The sequence below is a fragment of the Chiroxiphia lanceolata genome, chromosome 6, assembly GCF_009829145.1.
Source record: "Chiroxiphia lanceolata isolate bChiLan1 chromosome 6, bChiLan1.pri, whole genome shotgun sequence".
Lineage (NCBI taxonomy): Eukaryota > Metazoa > Chordata > Aves > Passeriformes > Pipridae > Chiroxiphia > Chiroxiphia lanceolata.
In genome coordinates, this window is record NC_045642.1 from 50807638 (window position 1) to 50815809 (window position 8172).

Here is an 8172-nt window from a genome sequence, read left to right on the forward strand (position 1 = left end):
CTTCAGTGAGATCTCCCCTCAGTCTCCTCTTCTCCAGCCTGAAAAGATTAAGTGCCCTGAGCCACTTCTCACATGACTTCCCCTCAAGGCCCTTCACCATCTTCATTGCCCTCCTTTGGACACTCTTCAATAGCTTAATATCTTTCTTATATTGTGGTGCCCAAAACTGCCCCAATATTCAAGGTGAGGCCACACCAGTGCAGAGCAGAGCAGGACAATCCCCTCCCTTGACCGGCTGGTGATGCTTTGCCTGATGCCCCCCAGGACACGGTTGGCCCTCCTGGCTGCCAGGGCACTGCTGACTCATATTCAACTTGCCATCAACCGGGACTCCCAGGTCCCTTTCAGGGGCACTGTTTTCCAGTATCTCATTCCCCAGTTTGTATGAACATCCAGGGTTACCCCATCCCAGGTGCAGAATCTGGCACTTCCCCTTGTTGAACTTAATATATTTGGTGATTGCCCAGTCTTGTAATTTGTCATGGTCTCTCTGCAGGGCCTCCCTGCCTTCCAGGGAGTCAACAGCTCCTCTGAGTTTTTTATCATCTGCAAACTTGCTTAGTATCCTCTCCAGTCCTGCATCCAAATCATTTATGAAGGTGTTGAAGAACTCAGGGCCTGAGATGGAGGCCTGTGGGACCCCACTAGTCACAGGTCACCAGTCTGATGTTCCCCCATTCACTGTTACCCTCTATGCTCAACCCATGAGCCAATTGCTCACCCACCACATGGTGTGTTTATCCAGCTGTGTGCTGGACATTTTGTCCAGAAGGATCCTATCAGATACAATATCAAAAGCTTTGCTGAAATTCAAAAAGATTACATCAACAGGCTTCCCTTGATCAACTAAGTGGGTTACCTCGTCATAAAAGGAAATCAGGTTAGATAAGTACACAGAAGATAAATTCAAAGTGTACTGAATTGTCTATGTGCACTTTTACCTCTAGGAACCTTGATCAAAACTGAATTGGAGATGATCTAATATCTTCTGAAACTAACAGAGTCTTTTCAAAGCACTTAAGGTTAAAGCCTTTAAAGCCACCAAGGGAAACGGTGGCATAAGTAAACTTGACTGCAACTATGTGATCTTTATTAATCAGAGCCATTTAAGATGGGAAATTCATATTAAACCTTCAAATAACTAAGCCAAAAAATACTCTAGAAGTATCCAGATGTGAAATAAAGACTATGGGATTTAAATAATTTAAATGATTTATAAGAAATTTCCATAATTTTTCTTTAATAATCCAGTATACTCCATCATAAAAACTTCCATTGCTCATTCTTTATATTGCCTGAGACAACTGGAGACAACTATGATGAAACACTGTAAGGCTTTCTGTTAACTCCAGTGTTATGATAATGTCTCATTCATGACCATGCTGTTCATGCAACCATTAACTAAAAGGAACTCCATACAGAGGTTATTGAGGCAATGGAATATATTTCTGAGTATTTGGTACTGAGAAGTAAAATAAAAAAATGTTATTATATTAGTATCACATTAATTTAAATAATATATATATATATACACATTATTTTGCTATGCAATAAGCATGTACAACAGAAAATAAACTACTTTAAGAAATGAGATTTTCTGGCATTTTCTTCCTTTTACTAAGGACTGGTTTCTCAGAATTCTAAGTGTTGCAGCTGCTTTCTTTCAGTTCTTGTTATACCAAAGGAAATTGATCTTAAACAACAGAATTTCAGCTACTTTGAAATCTTTGGGTCAGCTTTCTTTTCAGGGTCCATTTCTGAGTGGTGCTGACCACCCTCAGTCCTTTTGGAAAATAAAATCTGAACTGAGGCAGTTAAGGGTACTGAGATATTTTCAGCAGCTTTTCTCTGCCCGCTGGTTGCTCAAAGTCCCATGAAAAGCAGATATTACCTTTCTTTGTGAGAACCTGGGGTACACAAGGGCTGGCAGGTGCTGTTTGCAGGTTGGACCCTGGCCCTAAAGCCTTGCTCTTCCCTCAAAGCATGCAGACACCAGCAGCAATGGAAAGCCCCTGCAGCAGCCTCTGCACACCACAGAACACAAAATGTCATCTCACAGACTGTATAATTCACTTTTTGCCCACTTTTCAGTGCAGTGACACACTGTGCAGTATTCACATGCACCATTTATACAGTCAACAGAAAAATCCAAGAAATAAAGTGCAGCATCCAAGTTACATCTTAGCTACTGTCAGTTTACAGTCACACTCAAATGCTTGGTAAAATTAAGTCAGACTTTGTCCTGAGAATCTCAGAGCTGGAGATAACATACTGTAATTACATCATCTCTTCATTCTCTTTTTTCCTGTCCCACTCCTTTAGCTGCTCCCATCTTCCCTTTTACCTGAGTCTGCCATAACTGTTATTGAGACTTTGACCATGCAAACAGCTGACCCCCCATTCAGCCTGGCAGAGGTGGTGGGGGGATGGCTGGGGACCACTGCCAGAGGAATGGCAAGGATATCAACAGTAGGTACAGGCAGGAATAATTCTCATCTGTCCAATCTCTGTTTTTTCAGGTTAATTATTGTCTTCACTCAAAATGCAAAATTAACAGCATAAAAGCTGTTACACAAACAGCTGGTGCTTGCTGCAGACAGGACAAGGTTGCTTCTTTTTTAGGCAGGGTTTCAGTGGAGAAGTCAGGATCTCAGTTCAGGACTCCCAGATCCCCAATCAATCTTTAGCCACTGAATTATCCTTTCACTCCAATTGTTCCATCAGTACTTTCCAGGTTACATTGGCTTCTTCCATATTTTGCTGTTTCAGCCTCTGTAAATTGTAGTTAGAAGGGTTTGATTATTACCAAAGTGATAGTACCAGGATCATTCATTAGAAACCACAAATAACTGCACCAGAGTTTTAAGTTTTCCTTATCAATCACTTTAGTATATGTGAAGAAATCCAAACAAGTTAAACAAAGAGTTTCACATCATAAGGTCGCATCAAAAACCTTTTCTCCTTTTCCGGAACAGATGAGAACAGATGATCAGTTACAGCAGACAACTAAGTTGATTTGAAAACCATATCATTTAAAAAAAATCAAACGGTTAAGTCATACTGTTCCAAAAAGATAGTTTATTCCAAGCATTAAAGGCTCCAGTTATGTTAAAAGGAAGATTTTTAATGGTTGAACTGTTGGACCAAGAGCTAGAACTCTGGAAACCTTTTGCATTTCTGCCATTTGTCTATCATGTAATGTGTGCAATAGTCGAGCAGTTGTACCTCTAACTTCATCAATCTTTCTGATCAGAGAGCCTCAGTTAGCATTTGTAAACTCCTATGCAGCTCTGAAGAACGTGTTTTTTCAGACATGGTGACTGAAGACCATGTAAGCTTAAAACATAAACTAATGTTCTGAGTATCTCAAGCCAAAGGTACCAGCAGACCAATATATCTTTACAGTAAAAAACCATGTAACTGTTGACTCTTATAGATGTTTCTAAACTAACTGTTCACATTCCTTGAATTCATGATCCATTACACCTGTGCAAACTGTAAAATGTTACCAGATCATTATATACTTTCTACATGTTGAAATGAATGACATTACAAAGAAATAATAAATTAAATCTCCTTTTTGTATAAAGTTACAGCTTTTTATGTAGACTTTTTCTAAGTAGTTTAAATGTGGACCTACAGGAGTGCCTATTCATTTTACTATTTCCACTAAATGCATAGACTTCTAATTTTGAATCTTTGAATCTCTCTCCGTTACTGAAAAAAGTCCCAAATACAGCAATGAAAAACAACAGAAGATAGGAACTGGATTTACAAAGAGGAGTTGGATTTGCAAACCACTATTTTGGTTACATTTTGATTTGATGAGTTTTGTAAGACTATGTCATTTATCACACAAATTTTAGACACAGCTGCAGTTTTCTATTCAGTCTGTGAGTAAATGTGGAACTTGGCAGCTCCTAGAGATTCATGTCCAAGCAAGGACAAATTACAAACTTCTTGTATTGCTCAAATGCACTTCTTTATGGAAAAAATAACTTAAACACAGAAATGCATTGCCGTAAGCAAAGAGGAAGCTTTGGAAAGTTTGTGACGAAGTTCTCCTGTCACATTGCACTCACCTTTATGAGTCAGTGTGGGATGGTTTGTTCTGAGATTGTCTTCCCATGAGTTGTTAGGATTCTTTATGTAACTTAAATTTTACATAATTTAAAAAATGTTGTGTTTAAGGTCTTCACCAAAATAAATGTTTTGAAAAAGATATTTAAAAAAAAAATTTTTACAGAAGTGAAGCAAATAGCTTCCTTTGAGATGTATTTTTATACTGTTTCATTTATTTAATAAAAGAAGTAAAGTTTTAAACAGGGTGGTGTTTAAATAAAATAAATACCTGTATGTTTAAAATCTTCAAATTAAATCTTGGGCCATTCAGAGTTTTCTCCATTGTGATGGTATTAACTGGAACAGCTTTTTTAATTTATCAATTTTATCAGTGTTTGCATAACTCTAACTTATTATCTTTTAATGAATAAAAGACTGGAATAAAAGCGTTTATCATGATAGGGAAGTTCATAATAAGTATCACCATTCTGTGTCTCATGGCTTTTCATTTTAACTCTTTAACACTTACTAAACAAGAATGGACACAGTTGAAAGAGTTGAAGAGAGATGGTGCATGTGTTGGTTAGGTAGCCAATGGGAAGAAAGGTTTCCTGTAAGTAAAAAGTACTCCAGTCTCACTGGTTTTGTTAAAAAACTTGAAAGCCTGTATTGTTTACACAGATACACTTAAGGAGATTTGTATTACAATCTGAGATGCAATAGATACCATCTTTTTAAAATACTGCTTTCCCCCAGCTCCTTGGCATGGTTTCTCACTAAGGCTAGCAGAGGAAGGAGCTCCCACCACAACAAAACCCTAGTTCTAAGTTTTTCCTTGTGTGCATTGGCACTGAGAGAACAGTTCAGAGTTGTTGATGAAATCATTATTGTTATGGACATGGTTATTCGTACAAAGGAACTTTTAATTGTCAAGAACCTATGCTTGAGAGCACAGGACAGCAAGAGTCATGATATATGGCTTGTGTTATTTCACAATGAGAATGAAATATTTCACATGCCTTGAAAATTACTACAGCTGACGTTTGGAAAAGTTAAAAAAAAAAAATCCTGGGGCTTTCTTCCAAAATGTAACATCACACACATTGTGCATGGCCAACAGAACACTCAGACACCACTCAGTCACTCAGTCGTGCCTCAGGATGCATCTTTGAATTCTCTCAGTAACCTCTGTACTGCTCCTTACCAGTTGTTTCTGGATTTGAAACTTTGTCTAAATTGCCAGGAAGAACAAGGAGTAGGTATGTCTATCTTTTTTTTTTTTAATGTCTCATTTTTATTAAAATCATTTATATATTTTCTCTAAAAAACCAAATTTTTATGCTCTCAATTCTGAACTGTGCAGTCTAGTAAGACTTTCCCTTTCTTTTTAACCATGAAAGTAACTCTGAAGGTCAGTATTAGTTTATGTGTAAAACTAAGATTCATTTTACCTAATTACCCTAACTGGGTAATGAGAATTAATAGTAAAAATGCTGATAGATTCACTGTACGTGGAAATTCATCAGAAATCAGCTCAAAGTAAGAAAAATATGTCATCATTTGTATAAAAGATGACTGGAATATGTTAAGTACATAAATTGAAAACCATTCTTGTGGCTAATTGTCCATTAGCACTAAATATTTTAAAATAGTTAGAGAAGAATATTGTCTTTGAGGAAGAAATAAAATTAAACAACTGAAAAAAAATTGCATTTTCTGTCAAGAGGACATCTGGAGCTCTGAATTTATAGAAGGTTTGCTGTAGCACTCACTCGGACACTGACTAGCAGACTGAAGAAATTGTTGCAATGATGAACTCTGCAGAATCTTCAGGTACAATTGCTACGTGAACAAGAATTCAGACTTAGTTTTTACTAAAATCTATTTGTTATGGAAAATAAATTTTCCTGATGTTTTTAGTTTACCCCATCATGAACGAATTTGTAACTCCAGCCCAGTGATCACATCTGAGGTAACTGGCATAAGCTGATAGCAAGAAGTCGTCAGGAAATGGGCAAGAAAGGACAATCAGAACTTCTTTTCTTCTATATTTAGTAGAAGAAATAATTCTGATTATGTTTAACTGTTATCTGTCTTTTACATTATTTTTGACATATAATGTTACAGATTTTCTACCGTTGCTCTCATGCCTTAGGCTATAATAAGGTTAGATTGCTACTGCCTCACAAATAGCCCCTTTGATGCTAATGAGCCATTTATTTGCTAAATATACCTCATCTGTAGTTTTACATCCTCTTGAATTATCTTAGTTTGTGTGAGGCTGTCTGCAAACTAGGTAATATTCAGACTGTTGTGAGGGAAGATGTTCAAATCCGGAGAGCTGTGTTAACTCAGGCAGTAGCTCAGTTCCCTGTCAAGACTGTCAGCTTGAGTGAGTTTATGAACTCAGATACAATTTAGCTGCTCACTTAATTCTACAATGGTGAAAAATGTTCTGTGCATTAGTACCAAGTAGCATGATGTGGAATATCAGTACTTAACTAATTCCTAGAGGTGCCACAGAGAGAAGTATGGCAAGCTGCTCAGATACATATATCACTGAGACTGTATGTATACGTAAGAGATGAACGATGGTCCTAAATGCTGTCTTCGGAAACTCCATCCTTAGTTGTGTAAAATTACAGAAACTGAAAGAGCAAAGTTAAATAGCTGCAGCAGAAAGTTAACATTCACAATGACTGATAGCAAAATACTGATTTTTTTCAAATGCATTCTTTTTTATGATTGACATGCTCTACTTGCCTGAAGTGTTAGATGACACCACAGGCTCAGTAATATCTTGCCTGCCATAATGATTCTGAGACTGAATGCCTGTAAAAAACAAGATACGGGCACTATGGTCGAGCATGGCAACACCAGAAGAATGAAGTCAATGTAGGAGTCAGCTCTGACAACTCAGTGGATTTTCATGAGAGGATAAGGTTTTACCTGTCCTCTCACTCGTGCACAATCTCACACGGAGTTACCAGAGAGAACTGTGTCCAGCTCTGGGCCCCTCAGTTCAGGAAGGATATTGAGGTGCTGGAGCAGGTCCAGAGAAGAGCAACAAGGCTGGTGAAGGGACTCGAGCACAAGTGCTGTGAGGAGAGGCTGAGGGAGCTGGGGTTGTTTAGCCTGGAGAAGAGGAGGCTCAGGGGAGACCTCATCACTCTCTACAACTCCCTGAAAGGAGGTTGTAGGTAGGTGGGGGTCCGTCTCTTCTCCCAGGCAACCAGCAGTAGGACAAGAGGGCAGGATCTTAAGCTGTGCCGGGGAGGTTTAGGTTGGATTTTAGGAAGAAATTTTTTACAGAGAGGGTAATCAGACATTGGAATGGGCTGCCCAGGGAAGTGGTGGATTCACCGTCCCTGGAGGTTTTTAAGATGAGACTGGATGTGGCACTTAGTGCCATGGTCTGGTAACCACAGCAGTGTTGGATCAAGGGTTGGACTTGGTCTCGGACGTCTTTTCCAACCCAGTTGATTCTATGATTCTAAATAAAGATATTGTCAATGCCATGAGGGTCTAAACACTTGGGAGGCTGGAACAGCCTCTCTCCAGCTGAACTGAATGAAGTTTTCGAACTGTAGAAGAGTAAATTTAGAGCTGCAGAGACTTTTCCTCCAGGCAAGATTTTGAGCACAAGATTTTGGAGAAGTTATGTTTTATTATTCAAACTGCTGACATTTGAGGGCAATAAGCTGTCTAATCTAAGCAATTTTGAACCCAAAGTTCAGGATGGGAGAAACTGAGAAGGAACAAAAGAATGCAAAATTTAAATAACAAGTGATGCCCATAGAGAGTGAGCAGCTTTTTCTGTTCTGGGGAAACAGGTATCATCCTGCTTAAGCAGGATGATAGAATATAATAATATATTGATATATATATATTATATATATAATAGTATACACAGCATAGTAAATAAGAGTAAGAGAAAGGGCAGGGAACAGTGCAAAGCTGGCTTTGTGTCAGCAGCATTACTCCCTCTACTCTCAGGGAGATGGAATTCTCCCGTATCTGTTTCTGTCATCAGTCTGGAAGATGCATACAGAACTACTTACACTAATTTGGTACTTTCCTTCCACTGTGCCACTTTAAACCATGGAAGCA